Here is a 23,173-nt window from a genome sequence, read left to right as displayed (position 1 = left end):
TTTGGTTGAATTTGGTGCCCTGAGCTTAGGAAAAAGAGCAGCTGGAGAGTATTAGGCTCTGCTCCAATTATGATTTCCAGAGGGCCAGTGTTCCACAGCTAAAGTTAGATGTTTTAGCTGATTACTTGCTGACTCATCATTTCACATGGTTTCTTTCCCACACCATTTTTAACCCCACCCCTCCTCCTGGAGATAACAAATCACTTGTGCATCTGAGTAGTTTATTTTTAGATAATTCTTCTAGCCATTGCTGTTTCACACTTTTCCCGGTCTAGCAGTTGTGCCCAGCACCCAGGTGGTAAGCACATTTCTGACCATGAAGACATTGAAATACAAAGACTTCTAAATCAACTAATGTCATCCATGTAAAACTTTGCTTCCCTCACCTGCTTACCAGTCAAACTTCCTTAAACTCTTTAGGAAAAAACACAAGAGATTAGGTTCTTAAACTCTCCTTACCTGTGTTGGTGATCCTGAGTTGAGTCGGTGTGTCTGCGAGCACCAAGGAGCACAGAGCTTACCCAGGGTCTATCACAGCTGATTTGGAGGAATTTTGCTTGCTACTACAGTTGCATACTAGCTTAGCCTGGAAGTCATTTAGACTTAAAACCGGAGATGTGCTGCTACTAATGAGGAGCTGCCTTTGAGTGGCTTGTTAGTGGGACTGTTGGCAGGCATGACCCTGGTAACACAGGGACCAAGTGTGTGCAGCTTGGATGTGCCCTGCAGAGTCCAGCATGAGTAGAAGTGCATGGACTTCTGGGCAGGCAGGTGCCTCTGAGCACTCCAGCTCTCTGTAGCATCTAGACTTTTCCTGGTTCGTAAAAGCATTGCAGGGAGAAAATACACATAAGACACCATGGTCCCGGTGTTGTAAGGGAGTGCACAATCTTGAAGCAAAATTCTTTCATTTATCTTTGTATTTAATTTGCTGGTTCAGCACAGACCATGCTGGTGCATCCTGTTTACGTTCAGCTCTGTTTGGACATCCAGCTTAATGAAAGAACACTGTAACTGTGAATGCTTGCAATAAAAAATGTTTTCATAGTGTTTTCTACAGAATAACCCTTGGGCCTGGAGTTTTCCAGTTTGAGTAACTTCAAGGCTTTTCCTAGTGTACAGAATTTTTTGAAAAATTAAAAATGACTGGGAGCTGTATTTGTGTTCTACAAATCTGGGTAATAAAATAGCATTAATTTATTTAAACCTCTTCAGGCAATTTCCCACAAAACTTCCCTGTTCAAAACCTGTTTGTTGAAGCATGTGTGAATGTATGTATGCTCTTTAAAAAAATGCCAAAGAAATATTTTGGTGCTATGACACCCCAGGACCACAAATCAAATTCAATGAAAAAAATCCATAGGTCAATGTGTTTCATGACATAAATGAAAGATGCTTTGGAAAAAAAACAGAAAGAGGAGCCAGTATTCCTTCTGGATAAGGCCTCAGCCTGAAAACATGAACAGCAAATGAGTTTATTATTGAAGCCATGTACATCAAAGCCAAGTTGACTAAGAAACTCTCTGACCTAACCTACAGTTGTTGTCTTTGTTATTATTGAATGTCATGTGGTGGTGTGCAGCTAAGAGACAGGGTTATTTTTCTGATCAAGAGTTTTATAAATCTGATGAAAATAGTCTTCACAAACCCCTTGATCTTTGCATTATGCCTGTGTGACTTAGGTGAACCACAGACCTTGGTTGTCCTCTGGTGTGATTTTTCACTCTTAAAAAGTGATGGTGCAGAACCACAGAAAGTGGGGAGACACCAGCTTGGGTAGATAATGACCTCGGGGTATTTGGCTCGTAGGCCAGAGGAAAAGGAATGGAGCACTTCTGCAAGACAAATATTTTCTTTCGACTGTTCCAGATGATGTTATTTGTGGGGGGAAAAGGCTTCTTCAGAAAGAGCAGATACTGAGCATATGTCTCCATTGTCTTCAAACTTGCATAGGACCATGAACGTTTTAAGGAAAGCTAGTTTTCTGAAATAGAAACAAAAAATGTTGGGATCTGATCTTGATTTCCCTGCTGCTAAGACCTGGCTAGAGCCAGGACAAAGTTTTTAAATTTAGAAAAATTCAGAGAACTTTCTTTTCCCAAGATCAGTTAAACTTGGATTTCTATTTATTTGGGAGGTGGGGTGGGGAAGGAAGCCTGCCCAGTTTCATGCACATTCATTGATTACCATGCTGTAGTGTCAGCTCTTCCCAGACCTCTAAAATCACTGTAAGTAATTGGGTTAAAGTCAGCATTTATCATACTTAGTTAGCCTAGATCTAATCGTTCTTTGCACAATTGTTTGCTGAATTGCTTGGCATGTCTAACCTTATCGGCCCTGTTAACTTCTTATCCCCATTTGACAAATCTAATCTCTATCTTTCCTTCTGCAAGGAGAGAGACAGGCATCCTTAGAGGCTCCTGTTACTTGCTGTGCAGATAGCTAACAGGCATCCCAGAAACTTTCAGAAGGATGCTTGCAGCTGCTAGAGAAGATTGGAAAAGGTTTCAGGTTTAATGGGCATGGAAAGTAGGATTTCTTGTCAGGATGGTGTGTGCATTTACTCAGTCTTATCTGTTGTAAGGACTTTAATTTTGCTGTTTTAAAAACAGAGTTAGGAAGTCTGCTAAAATTAACAGATGTCGGCAGTCAGAGATTGCTACAAGCCTAGGGCAAAGGGTATATATGCTGTTTCGTGCCTTTCACAACCTATGCTGTGGTGTCTTGCTTAAGACACTTTCCTCTAAGCTCATAAAATCACTCTTGGCTCTAGTTATTTTATGAGAGTATGACTGAGCCACTTTACAAGAAAACACTTACAGTGTGGTGCTGGAGTTGCACACCAGGGACCTGATTTTTTCCCTCCTTCATAAACCAGGAGTGACACCACCAAAGCAAATGGAGTCACGGGGCTGTGAGAGTGAAGTAAGCAGAAAATCCAGCCTATATTCTGTATCATATGCTCATTTAAGGCTATCTTTGCTGTGAGAAATTTTCATTAAAAGGAGGGCAGGGGGAGATATTTTCTGGCCTTGCACATCCCTTCCTTTGGGGGTATCAGGGAGTCTGCAGGCACACACTGAAGAGCTAATGTCTGCCACAACTGAGAGAAGTTTGATTCCCCCGCCCTGTGTGTCCGCATGCATAATTTTACAGAATTCATTTTCTGATGCATAATGCTGTTATTTGCCACCCTGACTTCCAGTGTGCTTGGCACAGCTCAGGAGTGAGAGGATTTTTTTTTTGTTACCCTTAGATGGAAAGGAGACTCATCCTCAGTGCACACGTGGAGCAGGGACCTTTAGAGAGTACCTTCTCTTGCGCTGGGCATGATGATCCATAAGTGACTAGCCTTCTATGCTGGCAGCTGGGACTTTAACTGTTTGTATACTTCAGTCTGTTCAGAGAGGGAAGGGCTTATTTATTTGATTTTTCAAAGGGGATGTTTCCTCAGATGTGTTTCCCCTGAGATCTGTTGTTCACAATGGGACTCTGCATTGGAGCTGGGGCATGAAGACCCCGGCAGGATGCTTGGCCCTTCCCTCCTATCATCTCCAGCTTTCCATGTAGTACTTGGCAGTCTGGTGACTGTGTGTATATGCTGTCCCCACATGTAAACCTTAAATTACAATTTGAATATAAATATCATCTTTTAGATCTTATGTTTAAGACCTCTAGCCTTTAAATTCAGCTCTGTGCTGATGGCTCTGCTGGTGACTGCCTCTGGCTCATGCTGCAGCTGGGCTCAGGCAGAACCCGAGGTGTTTCCTCTGTGGAGGGAGGTACACAAGGGGCACAGGCCCCAAAGTCTCTTCTTTTGCTGCCTTGAGGAGGGCAGAAATAGGGGATCCAGTGTGTACCTGCTCAGCTACCCCCTTGCTATGCTCTGCGGAGCATGCCATGCTCAGCTGCTGCCGAACTCCTCCTTGGAAGCTGGTTGCCCCTGCAGAACATGCCAGGGCTGGGCTGTGTCTCACTTTACCTGTTTAAATTGGCAAGTCCTGCTGGCTGGAGGCCAGACCAGTGCTGTGCTGTGTTGATATGGCTGCTCACTACAGCTGGCTACCCAGAGGCTCGGAGGGGCGGACTTGTCTTCCAGAAGATGCTGATGGGGATAACAGTCAGTCTCCCCAGCCTCCCTGGAGGCACTCCTTGAATGCCGGACAGTATCAGCTATGCTTGTGCTAGGAGGGGAGGCACCAAACTCAACTTGGTCCTACTGAAGCTGGCTGGGGTGAAGTGGCATAAAACTGCAGAAGGGGTCAGGCAGTCAGTCTCTCAAACCCCGTGGCAACACATGGGGTGAAAGAGATGAAAGGAGGAACTGCCTCCTGAGTAAACCCAGTGTTTTACAAGAGAATAAAAACTCCAGGCTTCCCAGTGGACTTAATTCAGAATTATGTCTCTCCCTTTTCTTTGATCTGGACTCTCCTTCATACTAGGTATCTGAACAAAGACCAAGGAGTGATAGAAATCTCCTTGCACTGCAGAATGCTTTTCTTTTAGTTATCCTTCTTCTATCCCTTTCCGCTCTCTTCTCAATGAAATAAAGGCATTAGATAGCATGCCTTAGAAACTGAGGAATTAAAATACATGGAGTTTACAGCCATGTTACCTGAATGATGATTTCAGAGTATGGGAGAAAGACCTGGAGTAGAAAGACTTTGTGTTCAGGAGCAACAGAGGTTGGTTGTGTTCTACCAGCACTAGTATTGATGGATGTTTGTAGCTGTGGCCTGGACATCCAAAAGTTACATGCACAGAGGACAAATTTGACAGTCAGACCCAGGGAAGCTTTGGAAAAAATAGTAGTAACATAGTTAGCTGCTGTGGCTGCATGTATGGATGAATCTCTGCTTCCTCCAGCTCCCTTCAGTGGGAATTGAGGCAGGCTTCCTTCCAGTAATGCTTAGAGCACTATCCTGGGGGATAGATTCCCCCGCTACTTTCATTCTGGTGTGCAGTGGGTGTGACACATTATTATGGAACTAACAGCTTGGAAAAAAACCCAGGTCTGTTCATTCCTATCTATGGTCTCAGACAAAGGCTTTCGTTCATCATCATCTGTGGCCGAGAAGCATGAAGTTTGCTTTTGCAGGATGGATTGGCACTAGTGTGGTTGGCACGGTGGAGCAAGCCACTGCAATAGCTGGCTGCCATACAGGACTGATATCTAGCAGGTGGCTATCAATTGAATATGAGGCTGCTATAGTGCATGATGCAGGCTGAGCTACCTGACAGAAAGCCGCTCCCTTGTCTGTCAGTGCAAAGTTCCTTTTCAATTACCTGATTATCCTAGTAAATTAAGATACATTTGCAACTAGATCTCCAAAGTTTGGAGTGCCTGGTGGCAGCCCTGCAGAGGGGTTCCTATCTCTGCTTTTGGGGCAACCACATTAAAACCAGCACCTCCTTACCAAGGGAGAATCTGGGTACTTCAAGCTTTGCTGGTTCCTTATAAGCTGTGTTCTTTTAGCCCCAAATATTCTTTGAACACTATGTTCTTCAAAGCTGCTTTTCAAGTAGAGTGATTTAAAAACCAGGAGAGATTACCATGGAGTGTTCTCTTTTTTTTTTTTTTTTTTTTTTTCCTCTTTCATTGTGGTTGAGAAAGTTTGAATTCAAAATGTTTTGACCAGCTTTGTTTCCAGAAAAGAGTCACCAAATATAGCCGTGTTCTCTTCAGTATAAGAAAGGTAAAAAAGATGTAGTGCTTTCACAGTGATCCATCTGCTGATTGCTACATGTACCAATTGTCAGTTTGAGATTGATGGCCTTAGAATATAAATCCACTGAGGCTGGAAGAGTGCCTTCCTTTGCTTTTTTACAGGGCAAAGTGTGTGTATTGTCTGTGCTGAGCCAGTGGTGAATAATGATGAGTGACTGCAGTTAGCATCTGAGCTGGGGGAAGCCAGGGCTCACCAGCCAGCCTGGGTTTAGTAGCGCTCGCTCATGATTAATCAGCTCACTTTGAGCCAGTGACGTTTTGCCTAAATGCCATAGTCTTTTTTTCTTCGCAATTATTTTGAGGTCTAGGAAGGTATGCTCTTTTCTGTGGAAATTCTGTGAAGTCGGTATTTAAAACCTGTAAGATCTGAGCTCTAATGTTTTGGGTTTGTTATTTTTTTTTTAATCTGAGAAGAACTTTTGGCTAGAAAGCACATTAGGGTTTTGTTTTGGGGAAAAAAACATCACTAAAACAAGCAAATAACCTCTCCTTCTCCTTCCAACTTGCTTTGTTTTGAAGAGGATGAAGTGTGACAGGATTTTTACTCTCTTCAGTGTCTGAAAATCAGAAAATGAAGGGAACTTGCCATGCCTTGTTCCCTATTGAAGTGTGCCTGGATTTTTCCCAGCCCATCCAAGTCCTTCTGTTGTGCCTGTGTCAGACAGCAGTGCATGCCTGGTCCATCTCGGAGATAGCAGTGAATCTGCAGTCTGTCACCTGAGGAGGTGATCAGGGTAAAGGCAGTAGTAATACCACCTCTCAGTTGCATCTCATTTTAGACTTCCTTAAAACTGTATGTGCGGCAGTCCAGGACCTGACAGGAGTGGATGGAGGAAAAGGATTAGGGATTCTGCCTAATCCAGCTCAGAACTCTTGACAGCACCCAACAGAAATTATACCCTGCCTGCTTTTGCAGTCTGTTCCTTACCGAAAGCAAAGATTTGTCCTTGGTGGCTACTATGAAGTAGAGAGCTGGAAGTCTGACTGTATCACTGAACAGCTCTGCATTTCATGGGTATCTGGAGTTTTGTTTATTATCAGCTGTGTTTCATTTTGGAAACACTGTTGAATCCCTGAAATATAAGGCCCCTGTTTCCTTTGGTGAGGAGAGATTTGTAACTGTACATGTGGTGGCAGGTGGTTTCTGGCAGCATGTTTTCCTTTAAGATGTTTATGATTCTGACCAGGTTCATCACTGCTATTTGTAAAATCCTCCTCTCATTAGGCTAAAGCACTTCAGAATTTTAGGATCTGCTGCCTTTTTCTGTTTTCCCGTATTCCTTTTCCTCCCCAGCCACCTCCTGTTGTCTCTGTGCCGTGCTGAATGAGCCCCGCTGCTCTTGCCTGCACCTGGCTGTTGCAGGTTACCAGCGCAGAAGCCTCTGCAGAACAGCGCTGAGGAAAGCAAGTGTCAAAGAGGTGATGGCGATGCTTCGCCGGGAGACTGACCTGGGTCACTTAGCCTTGCTTGCGGGAGTGAGGTGCTGGTTTCTACTCCCTGCCTTGCTGATACCTCAAGAGAGTTTTTGCTGCTTTGGTTCATGGGGGAGGCTGCTGCTCTGAGGGTATCCTGGCTTGGGCAGAACAAGCTGTGCTTGCAGAGCTGTTAGGTGCTGTTTTCAGGAAGGAACCACAGGAGAGAGAAACCACCTACCTTTTGTTAAGAATCCAAACTCCTATTTAGAGCTTACTCTTCTATCTTGTGTTGAGGATTTTATAAGTTTAGATGAGTTTGGGTGCCTGTTGAAGCTTGAAAATATGGTATTTTGTTCTAAAGGCAATATGGAGAAAATGCAGTACTTCAAAATACATTTTTGAGGGCTGAATTTCTTAAGGGAAACAAATTGTTTTTGCTTGTTTGCTACTGTTTCTTCTGGACTAGGAAGACAAATCAAAGTGAGACTAGACCACTAGAATTACAGTGTGAGGAAATGAGAAGACGCTTTTTGATCTCAAATGCTCAATAGAGAAGCACTTGCCAGCAGCACCAAATGGCATTTCTTTGTCAAGTCCTAGGCAGAGGCCAGCAGGGCCTGGAAACAAACACAGGGAAGAGGTACCATCCTATAAACTTAGATTCAACATCTTCGCTATTAGTCTTCTTTTACCTATGTAATATGAAGGTTATTAACTTGACTGCAAAAGGACCTGCTGGGGAGCCAAGTGTCACGTGGAGGGCATTATTGCATTTTGAAAAGAGTTTGTGCTGGTGACTAACTTAATAAATGTATTAGGTGCCTCTTTAGATCTTAAGTGGTAAAGAAGCATTGATCACCTGGGGCGATGGGGTTTGGGGAGCTTGTTTTTGATGTTTTAATATGAAGTCAGAAATCGGAGCTCAGAGTTGTTAATGAAAGGAGCACATACATTTATTATTATTATTATTCATTTTTCTGTCTTAAAGAGACCAAGAGGGAGTTGATACAGAGGGCTGAGAAATAAATCATTAGCATCTTCACATTTGCACTGAAGATTAATCTAGGGAAATGAGGCTGGTAGTTGTTAAGCCCCTTGCATATTTGCCTTGTGAACTTTTTAACTTGATCCCGCCTTATACTTTTTTTCTAACCAAAAAAATTTCCACTTATGGACTTAAAAGGTCACAAGGTTAAGCAGAAGTCAGAAGCTGATTTATTGTGTAAGTACCCTTAGTAGGCATTTTGGCCAATGCTGTATGAAAGTTATTTTAAAGTTATTCTATTTTTTTTAGCTTCCACTAGGCCTGTGAAGAGATGTGATTTTTTTTTTTTTTCTTATATGCCCACTCAGCTTGCCCCGTGCTTGCTTTGCTGAACCTCACAAGGTTCTAAGTGTAAGAATGATTTTCTGATTGTATTCAAGTAAATGTCTGGCTTGGGGGGGTTGGGGGGTGGCAGGTCTGATAATATTTTATGCTGACCTCAGTATTCACGTTTCGTTTCTCTTGCTGGTCAGTACTAACAGGAATCTTGTGGTTGTCAGGAGCAGATGGCAGACGGGAGCAGGGCTGTGCTGTGCGAGGGAAAGGAAAACTATGGCTGTTGCAATATAACACAGAGTGAGGGCTCTGGCTGAGGGGGCTGTGTCAGGTATTTAGAAATGCTTCTTTAGTGGAGACACAAAACAGAGATCATGACTGCTTATGAGCACTAGAGATCCCTCAACATGTGTTGCCACAGCAAGTGCCTTAGCCAGAGTATCTGAGGTAATTAGTCAGTCTGCCTGCATTCCTCCTGCAACCTCAATTAATTATGAGGTTCTCTTTGACTTCTGGTCAAAATCATTCTGCAATGGTGTTATAGGATGTTAACCAGCTGCCACCTACTGCTTCCATTGATACTTTATAAATACTGTACAAAGGACTTAAAAGCAAGGTCTCTTGCTTGTGAGTGTAAGCTCTTCTCCTGATCTCTTCCTCCCTAAGCACTTGGTCTAAGAAAAGGACGGCACGATCCTGCCTGTACTGGTAGCAAATACAAATGCTACAGCAAGCAAATGCCTTTGTATGCAAGGGGAAAGCTGTTGCTTTTAGTGTTTCATCCTTTATCAGCTGAAGTACAAACACAGGTCAGCAAAGAGTCGTATAAGAAGAATCAGTGGGAAGAGCTCTACTGAAGTACAATTTCTTGGGCAAGGCTGACAGGGAAAGTAGGTTGTATTTTATTAGACCTATTGATATTGTTGGGGGGGGTGTAATCTTTTAGACTTGCAAATGTGGTTTCGCATGTCTGAAATACAAGGATCAGCCTTCAAAACTACATAAATATATGTTGAGAACACTTTACTAAACTCAAGGAATGTTAATCACTTAGACCATCTGTTGAAGAAAATGTGAAGCTGGGACAGGTTAGGGTATGTTAGTGAGAGAAGAGGTAATAAAGTTATCTCTTTAGGACAGGGTCAAGTGACCATTGTAAAACTCTTTGGAGAAACAAGTTTTAACGGCTTGTTTTTCCTAGCGATATTACAGTTCCTTTTTAAAAATGAAGGGTTTTTTTAAAAATGTATTTTTTTCAAGATACATTTTCTGTGAGACCCAAAAACTGACGTGTTGGCTCAGTATCCTCATGACAGCAAAGTTCCTCAATGTATTAGGAGGACGAGGCTGGGGGCTTCCTTGGCTGCCCCCCTGCCTGAGCTGGGAGAGCTCCAAGGTGTCCCGGGCAGACTCTGCCCAGCCTCTGCAGCTGGGGCATGTGAGACAGTCACACTGCAACTTTAACCTGAGAGGAAAGCAGGGCAAGAAATATGAAGAAAAACAGTTAAAGTCAGTCACCCCTAGATGTCTGTCTGGTTCCTAATAGCCAGCTGGCTGAGCTTTTCAGCCTGACAGCATCTCTTCCCCTTAAACATGTTTTGAAATGTTGAAAAATGGTTTGTATGTCATTATGACACTGGCATTTCTTCAGGAGGAGCTCTCTGTTTGTTTAAATAAAGCCCCAAAGGAGGTGCTTGTTGTCTTAAGACTTCCTTTGACTGGTGACCCAAACAGGAGAACAGAGTGTCCAGGGAAGGGACATCACAGAAGCATGGCTGAGTGCTGGCAGAAATGTGATTAATCTTGACTAGACAACCGTGCCAGAGCCACTTCCAAATTGTTGGACTCCATGCTTAACACGTAGTATATTTGTGACCAGTCTCCTGTCCTTTTCAATTACCTTCTCTCTCCCTCTCATTTTCAAAGGCATTAGTCTTGTTTGAATGCTTCATTATACCACAGTGATGTGCTAATGCCAGTTGTAATCTACCCTTGTTACAGTGTGTACTGCCAGTGAATCTCATGCAAGACAAGGGGAGGTACAATTAAGGGAAAAGCAGTATTTAGCAAAAAAAGTAACCATCTGCTTAGGTTGCCCTATGGCTTTTTGGGAGAAGATACACCTGACCTGAGGGCAAGTTTTTCATCTGTTCTTGTACCTGATCTGAAGAAAACAGTACAAGTGTTTGAGACCATCGGTAAAATATACAGGAAGTATGTTAAGTCTCTTGCTTGTTAACATTTCCCCAAATGTGTAATTTATGGAAGGCTGTGGAGATGAGATGTTGTACTGCTGAAGTGCAACAAGCAGGGAGCTGTAAACCTTTTAGGAGAGGCAGGTGGCAGAACCTCAAATGAATGAAGATACGTGACCCAATGAAGACTAAGAGAACCCTCAAATTGCTTGGGAGGGAGGTTGTTCTCCCCCTTCTGCTGCTCTGGTTTCTGTGATTTGACAAACTTGGTTGTTTAGTCAATGTGGCTAGTGCCTCCCAGATCATCTACTGCAGTGCTCTAATCTCAGGTCAATAGGAAAGGAATAAAGGTTCCTGTGTGACACAAAGGATATCGCTCACCATTCTACATTGATATGCCAATAGAAGAACTGATAAAGCAAATGAAACTCAAAATTGATGACAGAAGTAGAACCATGAAATTGTTAAATCTTGCAAAATCTCTGCAGCAATGTTGGCTCCTACCATTCTATTACTGAGGTCAAGGAAACCTAATGCTTTTAAAAGACCTGTGGCTCTGGGAATTCTCTCCTCCAGAATAAGACCCTTCTAAAAATGTGTTTCCTGTTGCTGCTGGAGTAGATCTCATCACAGTTGAACAGGGACAGCTTTCCTTGTGTCCCATAACCTGTTGTTTTCATCATGAACTGGAAGGCTCACAAAGTTTCCATCAGGAACTGCTGGTGTGAACCTAGGGGACTGAGACTTCTTGGCGGCTGCTTGCTGCTTCTCCATGTAGTACTGGGGTAAATCCAACAAAAAATTGACTTACAAGTGTAGACAGGTCACCAATCTTACTTTTCCAAGTGTCATGTCAAGCTTGGGATCCCTGCCCTGCAGTTCTTGGAAAGCGCTTAGGGTTTATTGGAAAATCCAGCTCTAGGAAGGCTTTTATTTATCTATCTATCTATCTATTTATTTATTTTTCAATTGGACAATAGTAGCAAATCAGGTGCTTTACATTTTTAAAGAATTGAAGAGGATTATGCTGCATTGAATTGAAGGTGTCACTGCTCTTCTGCAAATCAAGAGAATGAAATTATTATCTGCTATGACCATCTGTGGGAATGAGATTGAATAATGGCATTACTGCATTCAAGTACGGAGTCATTGACGTCAGATTTTGCTCAGACTTTGTGAGAGCGAATCAGACTACTTAGCCATCAGGTTCAATCATCTTGCCTCCATCACTCATTAATGGTTATGCCTTGGGGATAAGCAGAATTATAACTAAAAATATTATCCTAATACACCTGATCAGTTACGCAGTGTAATACAAGAAAAAAAATGCCTTTTCAACCCCCGGAATACTTACTTATGTCTCTTCATGATGAATCATACATGTTTTTGTGATAGCTACATGATAATTTGTAGCAATTTGAAAATATAATTTTCTATGTAAGTTCTTCTGTTGACAAATTGTCTACAAATAGCTTATTGACTCTTCTCAATTGCATGAGTTATTTGGAATATTTCGTAGGTTGTTTCTTGGTTTGCCGGTTGTTTACAAGCAATTCCTTTTTAGTATTCAGTGGCTGTTATTCAAGTGCTCAGCTTCCAGCTGCACAATTTAGTTTGTATTTTGACATATAGGTCACACAGTAGTATTTCTGCTCCTCGTATTTCATAGGATCTAGCTTCTTGCACAAATATTTGCATTGAATTACAAAATTCTTATTCTGCAGCCATTCTTTACCATTTGTTTTAAAAGGATTGTTTCAGTTTCTGCTGGTAATCTTATTTACAAAAGTATTTATGGAAATACTAATACACAGTGGACATTACCATAAATGAACAAATTTGCTATACAGCTTCAGCTATGCACTCAGCTGCATTTTTATTATTTTGATGATGTTTGTCCATCTTTCTATGATATTAATATTTTAATCTTTATAATACTTTTTGCCCCTAAGTGAAATTAAGCAATTATATGAATCCACATATGTATTGTTAACAGTTATAAGCATTTCCTGTGGAAACTGCATGTAGTCACCTGCATCCTCAGCACTGGCTGCCCCCTGCCTTATGTGTGTCTTTCCATCTGATCTGAAAAAGTTTCTAACATTTAACATTAGTTAAATGTTCCTAGAACCCAACAGCTCTGTTTAAAACCACAGTGCCATGTCTATAAAATCAACAGATAAGTAAAATTCAATGCTCTGACTGGACAAGCCAAAGCTATTAAATGAGCAATAGCTGGCTGCTCTCCCAAGTCCCAATGTTTGTTCTGTGGTCTCACAGATCCCTTTCTTCCTTGCCCTCCCCAACTGCCTCCCCCCACACACTCTAAAGACTGAAGATTAAAAGATTGCAAGTGTGGAGACACTTCTGTCCAAGAACTGCATTGCAAAGCAATGCAGAGAGCATGTTTGAAATTCTTTTATACATTTCTAAAATAACAGTGAGAAGCATGCTCTCTTGCTGTTCAGAGAGAAGGGAAAACTAACTGCCCTTGAAGAACTGAAGTATCCAAAATATAAAATTTCTTTTAAATTTTTCTTAGCACAAGGACCATTTTGAAAACACTTCTTTTTTCTTTTTTTTTTTGTATTTTTTTTCTTCACATATTCAAGTAACCACAGTGCAAGGCATTGTGAGTCTGGCCTCTCTGGATTTTGTTTGCTGTGCTTCCCTACACCTCTCACTGGTCCCTGGGGCCTGGGAGGGTGTTTATTACAAATGAATGTTTAATGTCTGCCTTGAAGAGTTACTTGTCTGGCTTGGATTTTCTGGTTGCAGTGCTCTGGAAACAGCCGCACACGGAGAAGGACCCTGTTGAGCATTATCTAGGGACAGGGAGATGCTCTTGCATCTTGTGCCTGTTCTTGTCTGGCTGGTTGGCAGTTTAAGAGCTTGGTGAGGAGATTATACTGATTATTTTGTTTGACATTCTTCATTGCCAGTTAACTCCTGGTACAGGAGTGTGAGCTGCGGGGACAGGACAGCTGGAGGAGTCCTGACTCCCTTGGCCCTGGGTAGGAACAGGACAGCATGGAGGAAAAGCTCATGGTGAGACAAATGCTTCCTCCACCTCTCTTGCTCCTGAAGCTAGGCCCAAGGGGGAAGGATGCCTCTGCTTTTAGGCAGTTGTGCTGTAACGTTGCTCTGACCACTTCCATCTGGGTTGGCAGCTGATGCCTGAACCTCAGTTTGTCTACCTCACCTGCCTTTCATTTAAATGCAGCTGGCTTATGTCATAGCTAGGAGATAGGGTGGGCTGAATGCTTTAGCGACATGTATTTTCGAAGCTCTGGCAAATTCACTCTGGGGTGTACTTCAGTGAGGGACATGCATGCTACATGTCTCTGTCATTACTGTTTTGAGACTGTTGCTTCTATCTCAGAAGAGGTGTCTGATGCTTTCCCTGGATGGACTGGAGCGGTTGTGAGTGTTGGGAAACCTCTCAAAGGCTGAAACCAATCAGTACTACTTGATTGCACCGTCAATGCAAAGCAGCTGTTTCACAGCCTCCTAAGGCTTTGTCCTTTCTCCCAGTTGCTGGACTCACGTTCCCATGTGCTGGAAAACATTTTTCAGCTGGTGGGAATTATTTATTCATGGTCCTAGCTTGATCTGTCTGCAGGCTGCTGTATCTTGCCAACTGGTAGCCAGACATTAGAGCTGACTAATCATGGATTATAAGCAGCAACTTTCACAAGGTGAGTCAAAGGGAGCAAAGGTTTCCCTTTGGAGTAGCTCTCTCCAGCTTATCGCATCTAGGAGCAGCTTTCTGAGGGCCTTTAAACACCTAACTCCATCCAAAATGGAATACAGCTGTCCAGAGCAGGTAATTCTCTCTTAGCAGCTACGTTGTAACTGTGCTGGGAGCCTTTTTTTGTGCCCAAGAGTCCAAAACAAATAATGCAGCAGAGTTTTTGTGCAGTTGATAGTTTCCTTGTCAGGGTTTCCTGACTGCAATCCCTGCCTAATTAGCTGGAATGAGTCTCCTTTAGGCTCATGTGGAATGGTGCAGTAAAAATCAAAGTGCTAGTAAAAGCTCCTGTGGTTGATAGTAAGGCCAATAGACTATTTTTAGTTCATGCCCTGTCTTAGTCAAACACTTTTACAAATAGCATTGGTTTTGTCTTTTTCCCTGTCTCTCAATCTCACTATTTCCAGTCTGGTGCAAAATGCTGAAGTGCAGATGTGCCATTTATTGAAATGCTGGAAAAAAAACCCCAACCCTGAAGCCAGGGGGTTGGGAAGCATGGGTAAGGTCAGGTGAAAGGTAAGGCCAAGTCCATTTTCAAGACATGCCTTTGCAGGCAGCTGTGTAGTAGAAAAGCTGAATGCACGTGCACGGTCCTGGCTGGAAGCAGTAGCCCATGCAGTGGCAAAGAGTATTTGCAGTGGCAAAGAGTATTTGCAGTCCCATCGTCAGGAGGACACCTAGGAGTCAGGAGTCCTCTCTATCGCACAGGTTGAATAAAAAGTTGCATTTTGGCTTCCACAGCCTATTACATGACCAAGCTCTGAAAGCAACATAGTAACATCAGCATGTCCAGTATTTTGGAAACACTTTTAAAATTGTGGGATAATGAGCAAGGCAGAAGTCTCGCCATTTGTTTCAATGTAATCAAAAAGTTTTGGGAATGGGTTAGATTTTTTTGCTTTACTTGAAACACTTCCAAATTGCCAGATTTCCAAAACCAGTGAAGCATTTTTCACCTGAGGTCTCTTGGATACTGAACTTGATACACTTGTGTAGATGCGTTCCCAAACCACTGATCACTTCTGAAAGCTTTGTCCTTCCCAGTGAAGCTTCTCCCTATCCATCTGTTTGGGGTCTGGTTGTACCTCCGTTGCAGACACAGTTTTGCTCTCTGTTTCAATGGAATTGCTGTTTCCATTGGCTGTCTCTCCTCCTCTTGTGTTCAGCAGGCTCAGAAGTGCTCCTTCACTAATTGCTTAGCGGAGTCCTCCAAAAGGGTATTCTCTGACAATACCGTGTTTTTACAACAGAAAACTTTTTCCTCACATTTTAATAACTGTATTAATAACTGGGAAAACAAGGAAGCAATGTTCCTTTGCTGGCACACTATGACAGTGAGCTGAAGAGCTAGCTTTCTGTGGCTCTCAGAGGGGTGGCATCCCATTTCTCCAGTTCTGGGACATTCTTTGGGAACTTGGTTCATTCAGCATTGTTGCAGAACCTGCAGGGGATTTTGTTCTGCCTGTGCCCTGTAGTAACAACAATAGTCCTTGAACTAAACTGCCTGACCAGCTCCATACTTGCAGCTTCCATTACGCTACTTTGCTTTCAATTGCTAGTTGTTGAAAGCTGTTGAATGAGAGGGTAAAAGAGAAAGCCAGTGTGATGGACTGGGGGAAAAGCAGCTGATGAAAAAGTTTGCGAATAAATGGGGCATGTGCCCTAGTAACAAAAGCTGGTATGAGTCCTCAAAAGCACCATCATGAGAAAACACCAGCTAGAAGTAAATAGCTGACTTCTACCTAGTCAGTCCATTCTGATGTAGTATAATTTTGCTGAATGCCACGCAGTACAAAATGGCTTTAAGGTGCTTGTACAACTGACCCTTAGCTAAGGAAAAAATTACCTCACCTCTACATTTCTGTCATGTGTTGGAATTGCTGATACATTTACTGGTAGTCATTTTTCTTTTGGACCATTGAAAAGTTTTGACCATTTTTGACATTGCATTCCAGAAAAAAGTACATTAGACTTGCTCCTCCTGAAGAATTTGTGATCAGAATTTTTTTGGTTTATGTGGTATGGGGTTTTTTTGGTGGTTTTTTTGTTTGTTTGTTTTAAACATACAGGGAGTAGAATGTAAAAAGAAAAGCATAGCTTTTACAATATCACAATTTTCTTTTTTTATTTTCTGGGAGAATAAAAGAATGGATGTATCTGTTTGCCTTGTGCTAACTTGGAGTTCTTCCTTATCTTCTTCTGCTGTTTTGCTGACTCTGTATGTTCTTCATCCCTTCCAGTTACTGGCTTTCTGTGATGAATTGGTGCATTTCTATAGTGCAGACAGAGTAAACCCTTTTGAGGCCTTCAAGGGTTATGTTGTTAATAGTTTTTACATTCTGCCATCTGATTCTTCATACGTGAAAATCTAGTAGATAATTTCTGTAGGGCTCAGCTCTTCATTTACTACACTTCCCTACCGTGAACAACCCTATGGCACAATGACAACATAATTTCCAACCAGGTCAGTTAAACTGTACTTCCATGTGTGGTATGTGTCATTGCTGGCTTGTTCCAATAAATTTTTCTTACTGATAATCTTTAAAGCTGCTTTAATTGACTGACTTAGGAATTTTATTTGCACTGTACCCTTCTATGGTAGCCTTTATTCAGAGGTTAAGTTTGGTAATTTGCAAAAATCATATCTTGATTTGTGGTCTATTTCCACCTATGCACAGCTAGGGCCACCTCAAATTTTATGAAGAAAGCAGTTAAGAGGAGCAGAAGGTTGGGCACTGAGTGACAGAACTTAGGGCACAGTAGCACATAGGTAAGGATACCTGACTTGCTCAGTGGGGAGAATAAAGGAGGTCATGAGAGAGGTGGTGGTTTCCTCTGTATCTTGGAAAATAACTTTCCTTTTCTCTTTGCACTGAACAATCTGATTTCATGTGCTGCTCACAAGATTCATTAGTCTGAAGGGCTGAAACCTTTGAGCCATGTGCTGGATGTTTGCAACATGATGAAAATGCCAAGATATGTGGTATGTAATAGCTTTGTTGCTTGGTCAGGAGGATTTAGGCAGGTCTGCAGACACTGGGATGGAATTTTGCAAGCTTTTACTCTTCATTTCAAGAGGATAATAGAACAGCATTGCATGCCCTTTTCCATAACTGGCTGCGGCTTTCTCCTTGGCCTTTACCATTTGATTATTGGTTTTTGTGTGCTTTTTCCTCTTGAAATACTACTGCTAAGCCCTTTAAAATTATTGTGTCTTTCAAGAAAAACAATCAAGTCTTAAGAAGCATTTTTGGGGGGATGGGGGGGAACCAGGAGTTTGTTTAAAGAAAAGGGATCTGAAGAAGATAAAGCAGAGATATCAGCTATGCAGAACTAATGACGCATTCCAAAAGAGAATTGAAGAGCTATACAACTCCATGAAGTGCTCTGCTTTATACTAGCTTTTTCACTGAGAAACCTTTTGAAGGACAGAATCACACACACATGTATTATACATTAAAATCTGTAATGCATGAGAGTATATTTGGATCTAATGCTGTATGAGGAAGCCCATGGCACTCTCATGGAGCAAGCAAATGACACTGAATTCCCTAGGTGGGAATCAAAGCCTTTCCAGACTAAGCTCACTACTGGCAGATGTTTGAATTGCTAGTAACAGACATACACCCTTGTTGCCCATACAGCGTGGGCTGCCTTGAATGTCTGTTTTCTTTCCACCCTTGGATGCCTCTGTAATTCTGGGAACATCCTGCCCAAAGGTGTCAATGTGTCTGCTCAGGTGAATCTGGGGAAAGAGATACGAGAGGCAGATGAGAGCCTTAGAAAGGTATAGGATACACAATGGCCAGATTGTCAGAGCTAATAGAATGACAGCTTGAGTGTGAAAACCCAGGTGCTGTGACACAGTACCCCAGGGATCAGCCAGCCCTTTATTCAAGGGAAGGGGAAAGAGCAGCAACCCGAAACCTAAATTAACAGTTCAAGCTGATAGAAAGCATTATTTGAGTCAAACAATAAAGAATAACTTGAAAAAACGCTTAGACTAACTGTTGTTTGTGCACCACAGATTCTTCAAACACAAGAGAAACTAAGGAAGTAGTGGTGCTTGTTAAAAGATGATGTAAAATTATTTGAAATACCTATTAATAATGCAAATGCTTCTGTTAGGCATCCTGCTTCCTTGGAGTAGGCAATTTAATCCTATTGCTCAGGAAGTTCCAGTGGCTTCTTTTTCCAATAGATTTAGGGCATGGAGGACATTTGGATTAATGAAAGGCAGAGATGGTGGGAAAGTACTCTGTTGATATTAGCCTTTGGTAAACCTGGGCAATTAGTGAAGCCTTTGTAAGAAGTATCTTTCATTTCAATGTCATTGCAAAATAATTGTCTCGTCTGGTATCATCTGTGTTGATTGGTAACACACAGGTGATACATGGCACATCTACTTCGGAAGCACATGCACTACTGTGGTTCTGAGTTGCTCAGCTGAAGGCCTCATGATTAAGTATAATAAAAAAGAATATGAAACAGCATATGCCAGCATTTGTTGTTCATTTAAGGGGGGAAATTGGCCTCTTTGGGGCAGTTTTTGGGTGCCAGCTGAGAATCCCTAAGCTCCCTCCCCCTGAAAATGAAAAGCACACCAGTAGGCTGTGGGCTTTGCTTTTAGGGATGAACTTTACAAGCTGTGAAAGAAAGAACTCTCAAGGAAAGATAGAAGAACAAGAAGGGAAGAAACGGTGATCTCCATACTGAAGGAACAGGCTTGAGACTGAAGATGTTCTCTTCTCAGTTCTGTCATTGGCTTTCTGTTTGACCTTTAACACCATTAACTTCTATTTTCCATCTATAACAAGAGAAATATTAGTATTTCCTTTCTTTCCCTGCTTTTTGTCTGTTCAGGCAGCAAGTGCTTTGGGCAGGGGGCTCCTTTGTGCTGCACATAGTAAAAAGCTTGGTTTTGCAGGGGCTTATAGGACTCTTGTGATACAAATAGCAACCAAGAGGCAGGAAGATGTCCAAGGGTGTGTTTTTGGAAATGGGACAGTAGTTTACTTGTTTTTCCTTTTTTTTTTCCTTATCTTTTTTTCTTTTTTTTAATTTTCTTTTTTTTTTTTTTTTTTTTTTTGGCAGGGGCAAACTCCTTTGTCTTGGTAGCCAGGGAAGTGAAGTTAATGCATTTCTGAAACGTTGCTTTTAGTAGCTTGGCACAGTTTGGTGTGATGCTTAGTAGGCTCTGTGGCTTCTTTGTGGCAGCGAGTCCCCTCTTGCAGTGGTTACCATGAGTGCATCGCTGTTTGCCATTCTTGTCATTGACCACAAATTGGGCAGTTTTTCCATTGCAGGGAACAGGAGTGAATCTACGTTATTTTGTTAGAACTGAATAGCACTTGTGTGTGTTAACAGTCAAGCAGCCAGCAGTGCTGGGTGGGGAAATCAGTAGGGTAAAGGAGGTGGATTTGGTCAGTGCCTGACCATGACATTTGATGTGCACCCAGACGTGTGCTGGCTGTTCATGTTCCCCACAGTACGCTGAATAAACCTCTGTCTCCATCCCCATCCTTAATATGTCTGAACACAGGTTTCAGAGGTGTGTCAGATCAACCTGGGGCACTGGGTGTAGTGGCCTACAATCTCCCTGGGCATAATTTCTGTGGAGAGAAAGTTATTCTGCTAGACAGGTATGTGCCTTTCATTCTTAGGCATCGTGGCAATGGTTTTCAGCAGGGCAAACTGTGGTTTGCCCAGTCTGGTCTGTAACTGGAGCTGCATCTGCTGCTCCTGGGAATGCCAAGCCTCGCATCTGATCTGGAATGCCAATGAGCCCATATAAAGCTGTTAATGTCTGTGTGAGGTTTTTTAGTCCTCATTACCAACCTGATAGAAAGATAATTCCTCAGCTGCTGTTCCAACCTGTGGGATTTTACCCACTTAATTAATTTTCTTTCTTGTTAAAGAAGATCTCTTTATGCACAAGAATCTGTGCTTGACTTGCTTTTGAGGGACTCTTCTCATGCCTATATCAAAGGTGCACAGAGGCCCCAGCGGCTGGAGGGCGAGCCCTGGGGGCAGCATGCTTGTGGAGGCTGAACTGGGAAGCACTGCCTTGTGTGCTGAGGGCAGGCTTCTGGAGGGAAGCCAAGTCTGCACAGTGGAGGGGACCCTGCTTCCCTTCCCTGCTCCCTGCTTTTGCCACCACTCAGCAACAAAATGGAAACTTGTGACATGACCAAAGGATAGCAAACTGCACGCTGGATGCCTACCGAGAGTTAAAAATGCCAGCCTACACCACCCTCCCCAGCGTTTCATTGTGTCAGCAAGCTGTCTATGTAAATAAATAAACATATCAAACAATAAGCAGATGCCTTTTTAACATGCACTGTTTCAGGCTGAGATATCCTTTCTGGTGCAGCTCATCTCAGCATCTGTCAAGCTAATGCCAGCTCCACAGCTCCCTTTCAGTTGTATTTAATGCACAAAGATTTTGTTGTGGTAAATGTAAAATATAATGAGGAATTGCTTGTTTTACATCTGTTTTGATGTTACTTGTGATGTTGTATAAAATAAATGGGAATGCTTTGTGTTCCTCCTGATCTCTGTGTCAGTATATAGGGTAAACTCTTGTTACTTACGCTTGATGAAGTGGATGTGTAAGATTGTGGAAGTATACACAGAGGAAAAACAAAAAGTCGTTTGCAAAATACACCACCATTGGGGCCCCAAACCAAACAAACATTAAAGTAGGGAGGAAGCTGTGATGAGGGTTGGATTTAAAATAAAAATAAAAGAGCTTATTTCTAGCAGAGTCTCTTGGACACCTTAAATCAAACCAAAGTCAGGAGCCAGAATCTAAAGCCCCAAGGGTGTATCTTAGTGCAGTGTTGTGGAAGGGGCAGCTAGGTTGGGCTGGACCTTGTCTAACCCAGGGTCTTGTCTCTGATAGCAACCAGCAGTGATTAAAGAGAGTGTAAGACCAGGGCAACTAACCAGGAGAAATTCTATGTTAAGCTTTTGTTTATTTTTGTTTTCATATTAAAAATCTGTTAAGTCCAGATGACCTGTAGTCTACTGGCTCTACTCCTCTTTTGAAAATTCACCTATAGGGCTAAAGGAGTGTTGGATCCCATGGTGCTGCTGTCCCTCTCTGTCCCTCTGCATCAGCCTTGGAGAAAGTACCTGGGTTTTATTGTCCTTATTCACGTTTCACACATGCTACTGCTTTTGCTCTAGTCAGATACAAAGGAATCACACTAAAAAACCCCACAAAACAAGAGACTGTTTATGCAGGTAAAAAGTCTAGAAGACTGCTCTCTGTCAGGCTTTTCTGCGATCTGCTGAGAGAGAGAATATTCCTGCTGCTTGAGACGCTCAATTGGATTAGGTATAAACAAAGGGGGGGGGGGGGGGGGGGGAGGAAGAGAGAGAGAGGCGTGATCCTCCACTGGAGAGGAGGATTTAGATGACCTGAGATATATTCTGTTTCTTAATATTCCTTGAATAGAAGATGATTGAAATCTCTCATGTGGACAAGTACACACAGAAGACAATGCTATATTAGTGACTCTAAACGTATTAGAGCTCTCTGCTTCTGATCACAGTGGTACATCAGCTGGAATAGTAATAGGGAATGAATGGTTTTTACCTAGATGGACAGCACTGTTCTTCCATAATGGAAAGGGAAAATTGGTACTGAAAATGCCATTGACTCAAATTTTTGACTGTCAGTACACCTGCGTGTGATACTTCCCATCTGGTGGTTTCAGAGCACTTTACAAACCTGAATACATTTAATTTTTTTCCTCACTGCTTCCAAAGATTGGGGGTTACTATCCAATATTGCATGTTTGAAAGGACTAGGACCATGTTCACTAGGGTATATTCCTGTCAGGCAGCAGACACTTTGTCCTGTGCAGAAGTAGATGGATATGTGCAATTTTTGCACGTGGGCACTTACACCGCTCAGGTACTTGCCCTTCCTCTTTAAAGAAACCAGAATGTGATCGATGTGCGTGTATTTGAAATGTCAGGTTGTGCAGAGCAGGGAAGAGGCTTGTAAACAAACATCCACAGGGGGACACTCAGCTGAAGGTGGAGTCCACTAGAGATGCAGGCAAGAGTTTCTTGCCCTGCTCACTAGACCGCACTGCTCCTCTAGTGCGTGTAAGATGAATGCCCAGGGTGCAGCACGCTCCTCTGTCTCTGGCTGAATGTGTGGTGCTGCTGTGTCCCACAGAGCCCTCACCCTTGTCCTGGGGAAGTGTGAAATAGCACGTCTGTGGAGAGGGACAGGGGACTGCTGGCAGAGGTCTGATACCCACATGCATGGCAGAAATTCCTTTTCGTGTGGTCTGGTGTGACATTAGCACTTCCCAGCTGGCTTATCAGTGGTTTTGTAATCTACTGGATTGACAAATAAATGCTACTTTAGCCCAGTACGGCTGTCTGCTCCAGAGAGCGTGACAGAGAAGGGGAGCTTGAGATGTTTGGCTGCAGCCCCATTTCAGTCTCTTACAGGGCTGCTGGAGGGACTTGCTGCAAAAGCACCTTCTCTGGCCAGCTTCTCATGACCCTGGAGGAGCTGCTAAGTGCTTTAGTGCAGGGGGAACATGGATGCTCCCTGATGCTGCACATGGACAGTTGGCCTTGGCTTTGGGCTGCTGGAGGGACTGGGCAAGGTGGAGGGTTGGGGTCTTAAAAGAGAGTGAAGAAGCAAGGTAGACTGGGGAGGAGAGAAGTAATACTATCAAATGGATTTGTGTGGCGCCAGCTTCATATCTGAATTGGAGCTGTCAGGGAGAATG

At 42.7% G+C, this 23,173-nt stretch overlaps 1 protein-coding gene across 7 annotated transcripts in view; it reads left to right on the top strand.

Annotated features, from left to right (window-relative positions):
• The window catches only part of TSPAN18 (tetraspanin 18), a 124,679-nt gene that overhangs the window by 39,725 nt on the left and 61,781 nt on the right, over positions 1 to 23,173 (top strand). The gene's annotated exons all lie outside the window — the stretch shown is intronic.

The sequence above is a fragment of the Falco naumanni genome, chromosome 7 (genome assembly GCF_017639655.2).
Source record: "Falco naumanni isolate bFalNau1 chromosome 7, bFalNau1.pat, whole genome shotgun sequence".
NCBI lineage: Eukaryota > Metazoa > Chordata > Aves > Falconiformes > Falconidae > Falco > Falco naumanni.
The sequence above is the reverse complement of the archived record's forward strand: the minus strand, read 5'-3'. Positions and strand labels throughout refer to the sequence as shown.